This window comes from Leucopleurus acutus (genome assembly GCF_964270905.1).
Source record: "Leucopleurus acutus genome assembly, chromosome: 2".
Classification (NCBI taxonomy): domain Eukaryota; kingdom Metazoa; phylum Chordata; class Mammalia; order Artiodactyla; family Delphinidae; genus Leucopleurus; species Leucopleurus acutus.
Window position 1 is genome coordinate 63,749,020 of NC_139143.1, and position 15,858 is coordinate 63,764,877.

Consider the following 15,858-nt stretch of genomic DNA (forward strand, 5'->3'; position numbering starts at 1 on the left):
TTGAGGAGACAGGGGTTCTAAAATGAAACCATGAATTACACAACTAATTGTTTAATCACTATTGGGATAATTGTCTGAAAGAGACCTCTAGCATGCTAAAGAAGATATATAGTAGGGAGCCCAGACCTGGTCTGGAGGATCAGGGGCAGTGAGATGGACAGTCTCTAAGATGGCTCCTGTCTTGGTTCAGGCTGCCATGACAAAATACCACAGACTGGGTGGCTTAAACAACAGTTCTGGAAGCTGGGAGGTCCAAGATCAAGGTGCCAGCTGATTTGGTTTCTGGGCCCCACATCCTTATAGGCCTTATCTTCAAATGCAGTCACATTGAGACTTAGAGCTTCAACATGTGAATTGGGAGGTCGTGGGGCACAAATTAGTCCATAATAGCCCCCAGTGTTCTCTGCCTCATGGTATTCATGCCCCCGTGCAATTTCCTTCTTTGACTGTGAGCTGTATCTAGTAACTAACAAATAGAATATACTAAAAGTGATGGAATGTTACTTCCAGGATTAGTTTACAAAAGGACTGTGGCTTCTGTTGTGGATGTCTTCTCTCACTTGCTTGTTCTGACGGAAGTCAGCTGCCATATTGTGAGATGCCCTATGGAGAGGTCCTCATGGTAATGAAGAGAGAGGGACCTCTGGCCAACAGTCAGTGAGGAACTGAAGCCCTCAGTCCAATAGCCCACGAGGAACTGAATCCTGCCATCAGCAACGTGAGTGAGGTTGGAAGCAAATTTTTTCCCAGTTGAGATTTCAGATGAGATTTCAGACTTTGTTGATAGCCTGACTGCAACTTCATGAGAGACCTTGAGGCAGAAGCATCCAGCTAAGCCATGCCTGGATTCCTGATACACAAAAATTGTGAGATAATAAATGTTTGTGTTTTTAGTTACTAAATTTTGGGTAACTTGTTATGCAGCAATAGGTAAGTAGCACAAAAGATTTCCTTGAGGGAGTGACTCTTACGTAGGAATATGAAGGATGATGGGAGTTACTAGGTGACAGAGTTTGAAGGGACGGAGGAGTGTTCTAGACAAAGACACAAAAGCCAGAGAGGCAAGGACATCTTGGCAAGAGTTCACTGGAGAGAGCAGTGTGAGACAAAGCTGGTGAAATGGGAAAGTGCTTTGGAAAGTTCAGGAACATAACAGGAGGAATGAGCACAAATCAGACAATGAAAGAGCATTTTCCTAGTCGCCTAGATGCATCCATAGAATTATAGGGTGGAGAGCACCATGATGAGAGCCAGGAGACCTGAGTCCTAGTGCTAACTCTGTGACCTCAATCAATCACTTGGTCATTCTGGTCCTCAGTTTTCTCATGTGTAAAATGGAATCTGAATTCTTTACAACTCTCATTCAAGAGTCATTATAGTTATATGACACTATATGAGGAAAGCCATAAGACACTCCTGAAAGAAACAGAAGTAGGCTTGAGCAAAGAGAAAGACATCCTATGTTACTGGAGAAGAAGACTCAGTTTCATAGAGATGACAGTGCTCCATAAATTAATTTATAAATTTAATGCAATCCAAGTAAATCAATATCAGAGTTTTGACAGAGCTAGATAAGTTGATTAGAAAGTTCATATGAAAGAATAGACAAATGAGAATACCCAGAAATAGCCTAAAAGTAGAAACAGCAAAGGGGAGGGCTAACCCTAACATATTATTACAACATGTTCTGAACCTCTATAATTAAAACTGTGATTTTGGTGTATGAACAGACAGATGAATAAAGCAAGGTAGAAAATCCAGAAATAGACCTCGGAACACATGGACATTTAGCATGTGATAAAGGTGATATCTCAAATCAGTGGGGAATATATGGACTGTTGCATAAATTATACTATACTATGGAAAAAGATAAAATTGAATGCATTCCATATAAGGAGTTGAACCCCAGTGCAGTCTCAACAAAGGCCTCTGAAGACACTATGGGAAGCTCAGAAGCAGGGATGGCCCCTCAGAGTTTTCACAAGTTGGAATAAAGGAGCTGGGTCTTTCTATCCCACAACAACCAAATGTATCAGAAGTTTAAATGCAAATAATGAAAGTATAAAAATAGTACAGGAAAATGCAGATGAATTTTTTTATTAAGTGTGGAGGAAAACTTCCCTGTGATTCAAAATCTAGAGGCAAAAAGATAAATTTGACTGCATAAAAATTTCCATGGAAAAAATATTACAAATGAAGTAAGAAAATGACAATTAGGAAAAACATATTTGCAATATAGGATTCATAATGTATTACATCCCTGCCTCTAAAAAATGGAGAAAAAAACAAATAATATAGATACTTGGGCAATATATGGACAGGCAGTTCACAGAAATAGAAATGGCCCTTAAACACTTGAAATTATATTCAGTCTTATTCATAATAAGATAAATGCAAATTATAGCTGTACTAAGACATCAGGTAGGCAAAAATCCAGAACTGGACAACATGTTTGTTGGCATGACTGTGGGGAAAAAGGCATTCTCATTCATGGCTAGTGTGTATGTCAAATGATTGAACTTCTATGGAGAGGCATTTGGCAAGATTTAGCAAAATTATATTTGCATTTACCTCTGACCCAGCAAACTCACTATCCCAGCAAACTCACTAAAGAAACACTTGCAAAAATTAAAAAAAATATGCACCAGGCTATTAACTGCAGGATTCTTTGTGGGAGCAAAAGAATTGAAACGACTCCAAGGCTTCTCAATAGGGGACTGATTGAATAAGCAATGGGATATCCACATAATGAGGATTATGCTGCTAAAAAAAAAGAAGTGAGGGGCTTCCCTGGTGGCGCAGTGGTTGAGAGTCCGCCTGCCGATGCAGGGGACACAGGTTCGTGCCCCGGTCCGGGAAGATCCCACATGCCGCGGAGCGGCTGGGCCCGTGAGCCATGGCCGCTGACCCTGCGCGTCCGGAGCCTGTGCTCCGCAAGGGAGAGGCCACAACAGTGAGAGGCCCGCGTACCACAAAAAAAAAAAAAAAAAAGAAGTGAGGACAATCTCTGTATACTTACGCAGCATGATCTTCAGGGTATATTGTTAAGTAACAAAACCTAAGTGAACAGTGTTTACAATATGCTAAGTTTAATTTAAAAAGGGGTAGAAGTATGTGCAAGTATATATATGTGTATTTACTTATTTTTTTTTAAAAAATGGAAAGATAAACTGAGAATAAAAATGGTTAGCTAGAGGGGAAAGGAGGGAACAGGGTAGAGGAATTAGAGATGGAAGCCAGATTCCTCTGAAAGTATTCAATTCTATATTTTTATTTATTAAATGTTCTTAATAACTAAAAATTCATTTAAGCAAGTTACATTTTTATTTAAATAAAAATTTACTTTATTATTTATTATTATATATTATTAAATAACATTTATTTTTTATTTCAATAAAATTAAAGGCATTTTATTTAAATGTCTTTAACAATTTTAAAACAAAATTTAATCAGAAGAGAAAAAAGCAATACCTGAATATTGAAAAACAAATGGGCCAAACTGTATGACAAATTGGTGGCATATAGTGAATCCTGTAACGCACCAGTCAGACATCTTTCAGGGAATGAGGGACATGATCCACCAGCCAGTAGAAGTGCTAGTGGCAGAGAGATCTCAGCTGGCAGCCCTTTCTGGGAAGCACCTTGGTGGAAGAGAGGGGCTTCCTGCCCAAGGTCTCACTCCCTTCCTGGGGCAGCCTGCAGCCAGTAACTGGTTGGCGCAGGGGTACAAGGTACAGCTCCTTTGCCCCATCTTGGGACAGCTCTGAAGGGCCACCCAACTTCAGAGCTCCCCAGATGGTCTGCATCGACCTTTGTTGAGACTATATCGCAGCCCAGATTCTACTTGTGCCCTGTTTCTTTACCTTTCTTTCCAGGTGTTGCTCTCGAGAGCACTCCCTAATAAATTTCCTGCATGCAAACTCCATCTCAGCATATGCTTCCTGGGTCACCCAACTATGACAGTTGGTGCCAGGAATGCCAGGAGTGGGTCAAGAAGCAGTCACTAAGATGGTGGTGTTGGATCACCTGCTGCCAGGCTGGCAGAAGATATCATCACTTCTAGTAGAAAGTGTATAAATAGTCCCTGACGCAATTGCAGTGCATACGTTAAAAACTTTCACTATTAGCAAACTGGTGGGGAGGAAATATTCTAGTGGGTACAGTGTTTCAGGTGTTAGAGATATATAGAAGAAATATGGGTGGCTGTTGCTAAGCTTATTTGATGCTATTTAATGAAATACTGAGAGTGATTAATTGGTTATTAAAAACTAAACATGAAAGCTAAAGGATTTCCCTGGTAACAAATATAGAAGCTCCCATCTTCTGCAACTGGAGAGCAGGAATAGCTGAGGACCAGGTCCAGGGCTTAATCATAAGTGTAGCAGAGCCTCAAAGGAGCTTAAACTCTCAATATTGGCAAGTCTGGTATGCCAAGGACGTGGTGCTAATTAGGAAAAAGTGGGACCTTGACATATGGAATGGGGATATCTGGGTTCATGCACCTAACATATTTAATTCCCAAAGGTCCATGAACACTTTGAGCCAAGGAAATGACTCCCACCTCCCTAGGGCTAGTGATCCTCCTTTCTGCAGGACAACTCGAGCCCTTTTGGGGTCAGCTCTACCTTCCAGGCCAATACAGTAACTAGAGTTAAGTCACTGGGGATGTGATGGACCTGATGATGAAGGAAAGGGACTATACGTTAAGGTGCTCAAGATCCAGGAGGGTACACATGATGATGGAGTAAAAGGGACTATATCCTAGGAGTTCAGGATGTGGGTGAATACACATGGGACTGAATTCTGAGAGTGCTGGATCAACAGGGATAGAATACAGAGTTGAGTAAGGGAGTTTAATTAATTTGGAAGCACTCTCCTGGGATACAGGATTTAACAACCCAGCAAGGATCTCAGGAGATGGTGTAAACATGCTGTCAGAATGGTTTCATACATATGGATAGTGATGGCCTATACTAAATGAGGTAAAGATGCCTGAATTGCCATGGAAGGCAGTAGAACAAGGGATTAAAAAGTTCAAAGAAGTGAGCATGCTAAAATGGATATACGTACTAAATATATAAGCCTGGAAAACTCACCAGGCAATAATGTTCCATGGGACAGACCAGAGGATACACCATTTACCAAAGTAATAAGGAAGGTGCTAGAGAGAAGGGAACCCAGAATCACTAATAAGTTCAGTAGTGGCTCTCCTCTGTAGACCAGATTGATGGTAGGAGATGCCAATACAAAACCGGGCTTGCTGATTGCATTGGGGATGTTAGAGATGGCTCGAGAGGCTGAGCTGATGCTGCATGACCCATGGCCCCACCATAAAGCACATTATTAGCACAGACTATGCAGCATGGTCCAAGGCCTCCAGGTAAACAAAGACAGGCAGGACATACCAAGGGTTTAGAGGTTACCTCCAAGAAGCTGGGGGGAAAGGGCCAACTTTTCTTTGGACAAGGTTAATCCTTTTACTGTTCATTTTCTCACCAGAACTTTTTATCCTCATGTACCTTTATCCTTCCATCACACCCACTTCAGATCAAGCTGGATGTCTGAGCATTGCTGGAGAAAAGCACTTGACTCTGCAGGTTGGGGGTCACTTAAATTCATGGTCTTCATCCTCATTCACCTCTTCAATGCCATCAACATTTTTTTTTTTGCAGTACGCAGGCCTCTCACTGTTGTGGCCTCTCCCGTTGCAGAGCACAGGCTCCAGACGCACAGGCTCAGCGGCCATGGCTCACGGGCCTAGCTGCTCTGCGGCATGTGGGATCTTCCCAGACCGGGGCTTGAACCCGTGTCCCCTGCATAGGCAGACGGACGCTCAACCACTGCACCCTGCCATCAATATTTTTAAACATTATTTTGCCAAATCTTCAAGCCCCTCACTCATCTCTTCCTCCCTCAGTTTAAGCATACTTTGTTCAAGGCCATCAGGCTTGGTTTCTTTAACTTCCAATACCATAGTCTAGAAAAATTATCTGTATCCACACCACTGCTATCTTTTCCATTTCAGAATTAGAGGACCAAGCCACGTTCCTCCTCTCTGAGGCCAACCCTCCCATCTATACGTTAACCCTTTTCCCTCTAATTTTCTTTAGGATCTTACTTCACCTGTCATCTCCTTTCTTAATCTTCTCTTTCTACTAGTTCCTTGATATCATCCTATAGATACACTCAGGCTTCTGTGATCCTCCCGCTGCCAAGACATCTCCCTTAATACCTTGTTTTCCTTTAACTTCTGGGCAATCTCCTCCCTCCACATCTTAGTCAAACTTCTCAAAAGAGTAGTGTATATTTACAGCCAGCACTTCCTCATTTCCAATTATAGTTGTTAAATTGATGACCCTGATGTTATATCTGACAAATGCCAAAATTATCGTACATTAAAAATAAAGATATTTCTTGCATTTAGAGAGTCAAAAACAAAAAAGCCTTTAAAAAAAGAAAAAAACTTAGTGGTTCTACTTCTGACCTCTCTCATTCATTCCTCAGTCCACTGAAATCTAGATTTTGCCTACCACCCTTCACTAAAACTGATCCCACAAAGGTTACTCCTAAGTGCCAAATTCCATTGTCATTTTTTCAGTCGTTTTTGAAACTATTTCCTTGGCTTCTATGTTGCCACACTCATCTGGGTCTGTTCATTCTCAGATCATTCTTTCCCTATCTTCCTCTGCTTACTTCTTATGTAATTGCTCCCCAGGGCTCTGTCCTCAGCCCTCTGTTCTTTTATTCACTCATCTTGGATGACTTCATCTTCTTTTTAGGTTTTTGATAACATTTATACTCCAATGACTCCCAAAACTATATTTATCTCCTGGTCTCGTCTACTAAGCTTTGGATTCAAATATACAGTAACTGATATCAGGCACACTGATATTTCTACCTTTTCTAAGACTGAACTCATTATCCTGATTCTGACCCAGCCCTTCCTCAAAATCTCTCTTATTTAGGAAACCACAAGCCACAAACCACCTGGTCACACAAGATAGAAACCTGGGAGTCAGCCTTGACTCCTCCTTGTGCCTGCAGTCTTATCCTCTCCAAATCACTCTCCCCATTGCTGTCTGATCTCGTCTAATCCCCCTAACTACATCTCTTGCCTCTCTCCCAACCACATATTCTCCTGCTATTTTAACCTACTTAGGTATTCACTAATGCACTCTGCTGTTTATTTTGTGCCTCGTGCATTTTTACATTTCTTTTGGGTTGCCTTTTTCTACTCCTTTGCCTGTTGAATTTCTAGTTATCTTTTGAGTTTGGATTTTCACTCTGCCATCCTCTCTCATACTATTTATTATTCCAAGGCTTGGGTCATCTGATAAGTATGCCTTATATAGTTATATTTAAGTCACTAACTCAGAGATGGTGAAATGGAGAGGGTGACAGAACATTAGGGCATTTTACTAGAAACCTGCCTCCAGGTTAATATTGATCAACTAACCAATAATATTCAAGCACGGTGGTCCATCCATAAGTGAAACTCGTAACTGCAATAATATCCATTCCAAATTTCAGGTATTTACCCCTAGGGATAGCATGTTTCTAAAATAAAGCCATCCTATATATACCCCCCTCCATATTATGGGACATTGATGTTACAAGTAACAAAAATCCAATCTTTTTTTGAATTAGAAAAAAGTAATTTATTGACTTACACAATTGAAAAAGGGGATAAAAAATGGCTTTGGGTATTTCTAGCTCCAGGGCTCAAGGAATGGCCTCAGGATTCATTTCTTGGCTCTTTCATCTCTCTGTCAAGCTCTCTCCACATAGTGGCAAGATGGTTACTGGCAACTCAGGCTGACTGTCTCTCATCAACGCCCGCTGAAAAAAGAATGCCTATTTACCTACTGCTCTGGCAAAAATTCAGGATTAGCTTTGATTACACTGATCTGTGTCCCATGCTTTTTCCTGACCTAATCACTGTGCCCAGGGGTGTAGAAAACACTGCTTGGCTGGGACTTGATCTGGAGTGGGACTGGCCCCACCCAAACGACCTGGGCTGAGAGTGTGTGAAAGGGATTGCCTACTAGAAAACTGTGTGCTGTAACCAGAAGAGGAAGGATGGGCAGGCAGAAACAATGGATGTTCAGTACGTTCTCCTTCAGGTTTCAGCTGTGAAGATTAGCTATATGCAGAAACAGTCCTTTAGTCATACAGCAGGAGTGGCATTGATATTTTCTAATTACTGCCAAAACAATGGCTCAAGATAGATTATTTTAAAATTAAATTATCAGTTTGGACAGGCATCCTCTAATACATAATTAGTTTATAGCTAACCAGTGGCAAACCTGTGGTAATTTAAACCACACTGACCTAGGTTCAAACCCTGGTTCAGCTCTTTTCTAGCTGTGTGGTCTTAGGTAGGTGACCCAACTTTGCTGAGTATCAGTTTGAAGAATAATAATACTACCTTCACAGAGTTGCTCTGAGGATTAGGGATTATTTATAAGAATCACTTACATAGTACTCAGCATATGATAGGCCTTTAGTTAATGAAATATAAATATTAATATAGTACATTAAGTTACCTTGGAGTAACTTTAACTTTCTCAACTAATTTATCCTGTTATTTCACCAGAAATTAACTTGTATAAAGAACATGATTCTCAGTCTATGAACTATGGAATTTAAGAAATATAATAACAATTAAAATAATTTAAATTCTTTTTTTAAAATAGATTTATTTTTGGCTGTCTTGGGTCTTCATTGCTGCCCACGGGCTTTCTCTAGTTGTGAGCAGGGGCTACTCTTCATTGTGGTGCGCTGGTTTCTCATTGCGGTGGCTTCTCTTGTTGCAGAGCACGGGCTCTAGGTGCGTGGGCTTCAGTAGTTGTGGCACACAGGCTCAGTAGTTGTGGCTCGCGGGCTCTAGAGTGCAGGCTCAGTAGTTGTGGTGCATGGGCTTAGCTGCTCTACGGCATGTGGGACCTTCCTGGACCAGAGCTCGAACCTGTGTCCCCTGCATTGGCAGGTGGGTTCTTAACCACTGCACCACCAGGGAAGACCAATAATTTAAATTCTAATCAGAGGACCCATTCTCCTAGAGTGGAAAAAATGAATTTCAATCAATTTGGAAACCTCTCTACCATAATTTTTTGGAGCTGACCTGATTTTAGGGGAGCTGGAAGAGTGCTTATCTCATCTGCTCCTTAAGTAATTTGTACATCAGGCCTTCACTGTCTTATCTGGACCCCCATTGTTAGTACCTACAGGTTGTTGTTGACATGTCTCTCGTACATCCATTTGCCCCCTTCAGATCCAATGGCTCTTTATCCCAAGCTTTGGGTGGCGGGCATGGGAGTTAGAGGTGATTGTAGGAGTCTATCTGCTGCATCTGGGCCACACTGGAGGCAGGAATCTCCTTTGTAAGGCTGTTTCTAACCTAGTCTGCCCCAATGAATCATGCAGCTGTTTCTGACATGGAGTTAAGAAGAGAACAAGGCCCCTTTGCTTTTAGGTTTCTCAGACCTATTTAGTGTATTCCCATACTTTCTAGCTTTCAGAGTACTAAAAGTAATCTTTAAGAACTCTATTTAATTTTTAGTTATTCAATTCAAATTAAGACTTTCAAGAAACAATTGTATTTGGGACTCCTTCACAACCAATGAAGATCAATTAAAAACATAATCATGCACAGTCATGCATCATAAGTCATCTTGCATTCAGACATTAAAAGACTCTCCCCAAACCAAAGACTATGAAAAAGAACATCTTAAAAGTGAAATGCCTAAAATGTCTTGCTCCTCCACCAACTTCAGTAGGAAATGAGTGTTTAGTAGAGCAAATACGCAGTATTGGTGATTGCCGGAGCAAGCTAGCAGCTGACAAAGCTTCTAGACTACTGTCTCTGTCTACAAAGTCATCTCTACAATTCTGATTACCACAACTTACCTGAATAAGAAATTTTAATACTACAGTTTAAAATTTTTTCAAAATTTCTCTTGTATTTCAGAAGTTCAGATCTATGATAGTGATAGTTTGCTTGGGCCTTTGGCCAAATATTCACTTTAAAACTAGGCTATTCAGCCTTCAGCTAAAATGTTTGTAGTTTCTCTAAAATGGTACCTCTTCCTTAATGATTTCCTTGTAGAAATAGATGATGAAAGAAATGAAGGTTTTTTTCCTTTTCAGTACAAAAACTTCCCGGTCTTCCCTCCGTGATCGATATGAACATTTACATAATTTCTGGGTACGCTTACCTCTTCTCTACTGGTTTCTTTCGATGCTCCTATCCCACCTACATTCCTTTCCCCCTTTTTAAAAGACTGTTTTGGATCTTAAATTCCTGAATCAAAAGAGACACAGTTTCCAAACTGCTTCTGCTCCTGCCATAGTGGGCGCTTGTGAGGTCTCAAGAAACGCCTTTTGTTGGCGACAATAACTGTGAACCATAGGAGAAAGAACCTCAGTAGACTAGAAAATTAAGCAAGTTGTCCGTTTTATATTTACAGTCTTCCGTTGTTTTAGAATGCATCCTCATATTTCCTGAAAATTCTTTCGGTTAAAGGCCAAACGTCTAAGACTGGCCGGCAACCAATATACACACCTTATTTTTAGATTTTACCTTTTAAATTTGTAAAATAAATATGGACCATATTACTGAAAACTTACAAAACAAAGAAAAAACCAGCACGCCACCGTCCAAACACAGCAATCTAAATCATTTTGACGAACTCCTCCCCGCCTTTGGCCTCTCGCTTCCGGCACCTTGTACCCTTGACGCTTGCGCGCAGCCGGAGCCGCCGCGCTCAGAGGGGGAGGCGCTGCCGAGCGCTGGTGCGCCGTCGCCATGGTAACCGCAGAAGCCCGGGCCTAGGGAGCGGTGAGTGCGGGTCGGAGGGTCGCGGTTCCGGGGTCCGAGGGGCCTGGGGTGGGCGCTCCGCATGGGCGTGGAAGAGAATGGGCATCTCCCCTCCACGCTGCTCGGCAGGGACTGGAGGGGAGTGGGCTTCAACCGCGGCGTCCTCAGTCTTTGCCTTTGCCCCGAGCTTTGCGTAGCCGGTCACGCTCCGCGGGCGGTCCCTCGGGCTTCAGGCGGAGAGGCGAACTATGGTGCCCAGACATGACCGGTACCCCCTCCGCCCCACCTCCATGTTCTCGCACTGGGGCTGCCACTGTCTGTATCTTCGGGTCTTCCCTTTGTTTAATCCTGGGAGCCCAGGGCTGCCCTTTGAGGCCTTTCCCTTGAGCTGGGACTTAAAATCCTTAAGGGACTACAATTTTTGAAGAAAAAATTCAATTGGCTTAAAAGGCCCTTAAGATCTGTTCCTCTACCACAACTTCACAGTGTCTTGTCTGCCTTCCTTGCCTTTTGTTTATGCTAATCCCATTACTTGGATTGTCCTTGTCTCCTTTTAAGACTCCTGCTCTTCGATACTGAAGTGTCACCTCTTCTGCGAAGCCTTTCCGGGACCTCCCCACTCGGGAGTCTAATTTAGAGGTCCAGCCTCTTTACTCTCCAAGCACCCTTTGCTTATGTCCATTATGCCCCTTATCTCACTCTGTCATTGCTGATTTACTTGTGTCTTTCCCACCAGACTGGGATGCCTGTGGAGTAGGGACCTATGTGATTTTCTGTTATTAGTGCCTTAGCAGCCTCAAAAGAATTCACACTTAGTAGTTAAAATTCACACTAATTCAGTAAGGCAGAACTATTCTCAATTCACAATTGAGGAGAGTAAGTTCAGAAAAGTCGCATATTTAATAAAATAAATACAAGAATCAGGACTAAAGCATGGGTCTTCTGACTCACAGTCATTCTGCCTTCAGAGTTCCAGCCCTCCCTCTCCCCTCTCCACGCTCATTTTCTATGTGAACTGTTGGTTATATGTAGTGGGGTTGCAATTTTGATTCATGTTATAACTATTCTGGGCAAAGAAAGTATCTGTCCATACAGTAAATATTATAGGTATAGTAAGAATTAGAACTTAAAACTGAGAATTTAAAAAAGTTTATTGTTTTAACAATAACACAAATAAACCCACTATATATTAAACATAAGTTACATATTTCTCATGGGAAAAACTGTTTTCTAAAACAAAAATGTTAGTGAGTTAAGTTTTTTCAATATCTAGAATGTTGATAAAAGGAAGAAAGGAAAAGCTATGTTAGTATGATCACCCTGTTACAACTTATATTCACAGTAAAAATACTTTAAAATATTCTAAATCTTCTATGTTATAAGAAGAAAAAACCCATAGAAAATAGAATTCTTTGCTCTGTCTTCAAAGGACAATATGATGAAAGGCATAGTCAGCGATAGACCACCAAACACATGAGAGTTTACTTTTATTCTCCTAATTAGATATTGTCTTTCAAAAGTTAGGCCTAAGGATAAATGGCCTACAAGACTTCACTTTGTCCTTTTATTACAGAAAGGCTGATCCTAGTTCAGTCTAGATTTGGATTAGAACAGTCTTGGGAGCTTGACTATAGAGTGGAGTGGCTTGAGGGTTAGTCTTAGTGCAGTGGTTCTCAGAGTATGGTCTGAGAATCCCTGGGGATCACTAAGACATTTTCAGGGAGTCTGCCAGTCAAACTATCTTCATTATTAATTCATATTAATTCTTCATATTAATTCTTCGATGTTTTTTGCCGTTGCACTCTCATTCTCTCACATGTCACAGTGGTTTGCTAGAGGCCACATGACATGTGGTATCACAATATCACACATCATTGCAGACAATGCAGAAACAGATATGAGAATCCGTCTGTCTTCTATTAAGCCAGACATTAAAGAGATGTGCAAAAATGTAAAATAATGCCACTCATCATTTTTTTGTCTTTATATAGTTATTTTTTATAAGCTGTACTTTTGTGTTAACATGTAATTGTTTTAAGATGAATTAATAAATATTTTAAAGATTTCTCAGTTTTAATTTCTAATATGGTAAATACAGATAGATATAACCCTCATAAACAAAAACTTTTGGTGTTCTCAATTTCTAAGAGCGTAAAGAGCCCTGAGATCGTAGAATTTGAGAACTGCTGCCCTAATCATATTACTTCTGGATTGATATGGAAATTAAACTCTATTCAAGGGTGTACCAAGGGTAGCTTTTAGTATTCTGGCCTGAATCATATTCCTAGATTTGATCTAATTTATCTCCACATCTCTGAATTAACCTGTGATTAGATTGATCTCTAGATGCAGAATAATCTGTCTGTAATCAAGTGTTCCGTGGTCGTAGAGTAGAAAGTCATTTACTCAAACACTATGTAGGAAAACTGTGTATTAAAAAAAGAAAAGAACTAATAGAATTACCATCTTGTCTTTTGCTTCATGGATGCTTTTGCTCTAGGAATGATGGTACAATGGTGATGATAGGGTCTGCATACCAAGTGCTCACCATGTGCTTAGCACACGCATCGTCTGATTTAAGTCTCAGGATAATCATATAAACTAGGTTCTAGTGTTATTCCTAGCAGAGATTAGGTAAATTTCCCAGTATTATGTAGCTAATAAGTTGCAGGGTTGCATTGTGTACTCAAGTCTTTCTAACTCCAAAATCCATTGCTCTTGGATGTGAAGAAAAGCAGGGGGAATTGCAAGCCTGATGTTAAGAGTTATTGAATCCATACGACAAGCCAGGAATTGTGGTAAGTCTGAAAGTGACACAAGAGAAACAAAAGCTTGATACTTGCTCCTATCCAGTTTACAGTCAAATTGAGTTGGTGTTTTAAGTACTTGAAACAAATAGAAAATAATACAATACCATATTTGGTAGATTGTATGGTATAGAATATATGTAATGACCTTTGAAGTTCAGAGGAGGGAAAGGCCTGGGTACATTGTAGAGAGTAGTGAAGAAACGTTTTAGGAAGAAGGTAGGTTTATAGCTTGGCCTACGTAGGATTTGGCTAGTAGGAGTGGAGGAGAAAAAGAAAGCTATTCTAGGCCTAGCAGGAATACATCTGAAATACAAATAGAATTTTCTCAGTATCTTCAAGGTCTCATGTCTGGGCCTCTGATGGACCAGTGAGGAAAGGCATTTCAAACACATCCTGCCTCTATTCTCTAAGGTTTGAATATAGATATCTTTGGTAGAATGTTCCAGAATATCACGTTATTAGTAAGGTGGCAAAATAATTTATTGTGTAGTAGTAATGGACGCTTTGAGAGTGAAAGAGGATGCTATTAAAAATCACATCAGGGCTGGGGTTTCCCTGGTGGCGCAGTGGTTAAGAATCCGCCTGCCAATGCAGGGGACACAGATTGGAGCAGTGGTGTGGGAAGATCCCACATACCGCAGAGCAGCTAAGCCTGTGCGCCACAACTGCTGAGCCTGCGCTCTAGAGCCCATGCTCCGCAACAAGAGAAGCCACCGCAATGAGAAGCCCACCCACTGCAACGAAGAGTAGCCCCCACTCACAGCAACTAGAGAAAGCCTGTGCGCAGCAACGAAGACCCAGTGCAGCCAAAAATAAATTAAAAAAAAAAATCACACCAGGGGAAGAGATGTCACTGGAACTGTCCTGGGTGCATGAGGACATATGTCACCTAAGCTATAAACCACAAGCACATGCTGTCTAACTTCTGTTAGACCCTCTCTTGTTGATTTCGTGGTAGAGTTTCCTTAGTGGTTATTCAAGACTAATATTTTTTCACACTGTGGGTTGCAACCCATTAGTGGGTCATGAGATCAATTTAGTGGGTGGCACCCAGCCTTAAAAAATAGATGGGATTAAAAACATCAGTATGTTACATGTAGTAAGGATAAATGATATTTTGTTTAATTATATGTATGCAAATATACCCATAAATGCAATGTGCCCAAGATAAAAATGTCCATTACTACTGAAAAATTAATTCTTTGGTTACCCTATTAATAGATGTTATATATGTTTACTTGTATAATTAAAACAAGATATGACAAACTACTATATGCTATGTATTATAATTGAAGTAATATATATGTATTTGGACAGGACATCTACCTCATGGTCTAAATGAGCTGTGCAAGCTCTAGGTATCAGACTTGCAATCCAGTGAGAAGGAATTACACTTTTCTAGAAGTTACATACTATCAATACATATCTACTTACATCTTATTGTTTACTACTTGGACATATGGCCACACCATATTACAAGAATGCCTGGGAAATAGTTTTATTCCAATATAAACATTGGTTAAAAAAAAGTATGGTTAAAAGAAAAGAGGGAGGGAGATTAGATTTTGAGAAAGAACTAATTATCTGAGTGCTCTACTTACCAGGGGCCCACATGATTAGGGAGGCTGGATGAGCAGGAACCAGGGGAGCTCTGGGGGGCTCACACCACAAGAACCACAGCATGTTCTCATAGCAGGAAGTTCGATCAGTACACTGTTGCTCTCACTTGTGTTGAATGTCCTTCAAGGAGCCTCATGTCCTTGTGGCCCATGTTCAAGAGTCAAGATCCTGTTTTTTTTATATGTAGAAGCTAAAAAAACCCAAACTCATAGATGCAGAGAACAGATTGGTAGTTGCCAGAGGCAGGTGTAGGGGGTAGGTGAAATAAATGAAGGTGGTCAAAAGGACTTCCAGTTGCAAGATAAATATCTTCTGGGGAAGTACTGTACAGCATAGTGACTATAGTTAACAATATTGTATTGCATTGAATACAATATTGTATTTGAAAGTTGCTAAGAGATTAGATCTTAAATGTTTTCATCACAGGAAAAAAGTTTTTTGTAACTATGCAAGGTGATGGATCTTAACTAAACGTATTGTGGTAATCATTTTGCAATATATACATATATCAAATCATTATGTTGTACACCTTAAACTAATACAGTGTTATATGTCAACAACAACAAAAATAATACAATGATTAACAACAACAAAAAGTCAAGATCCTGG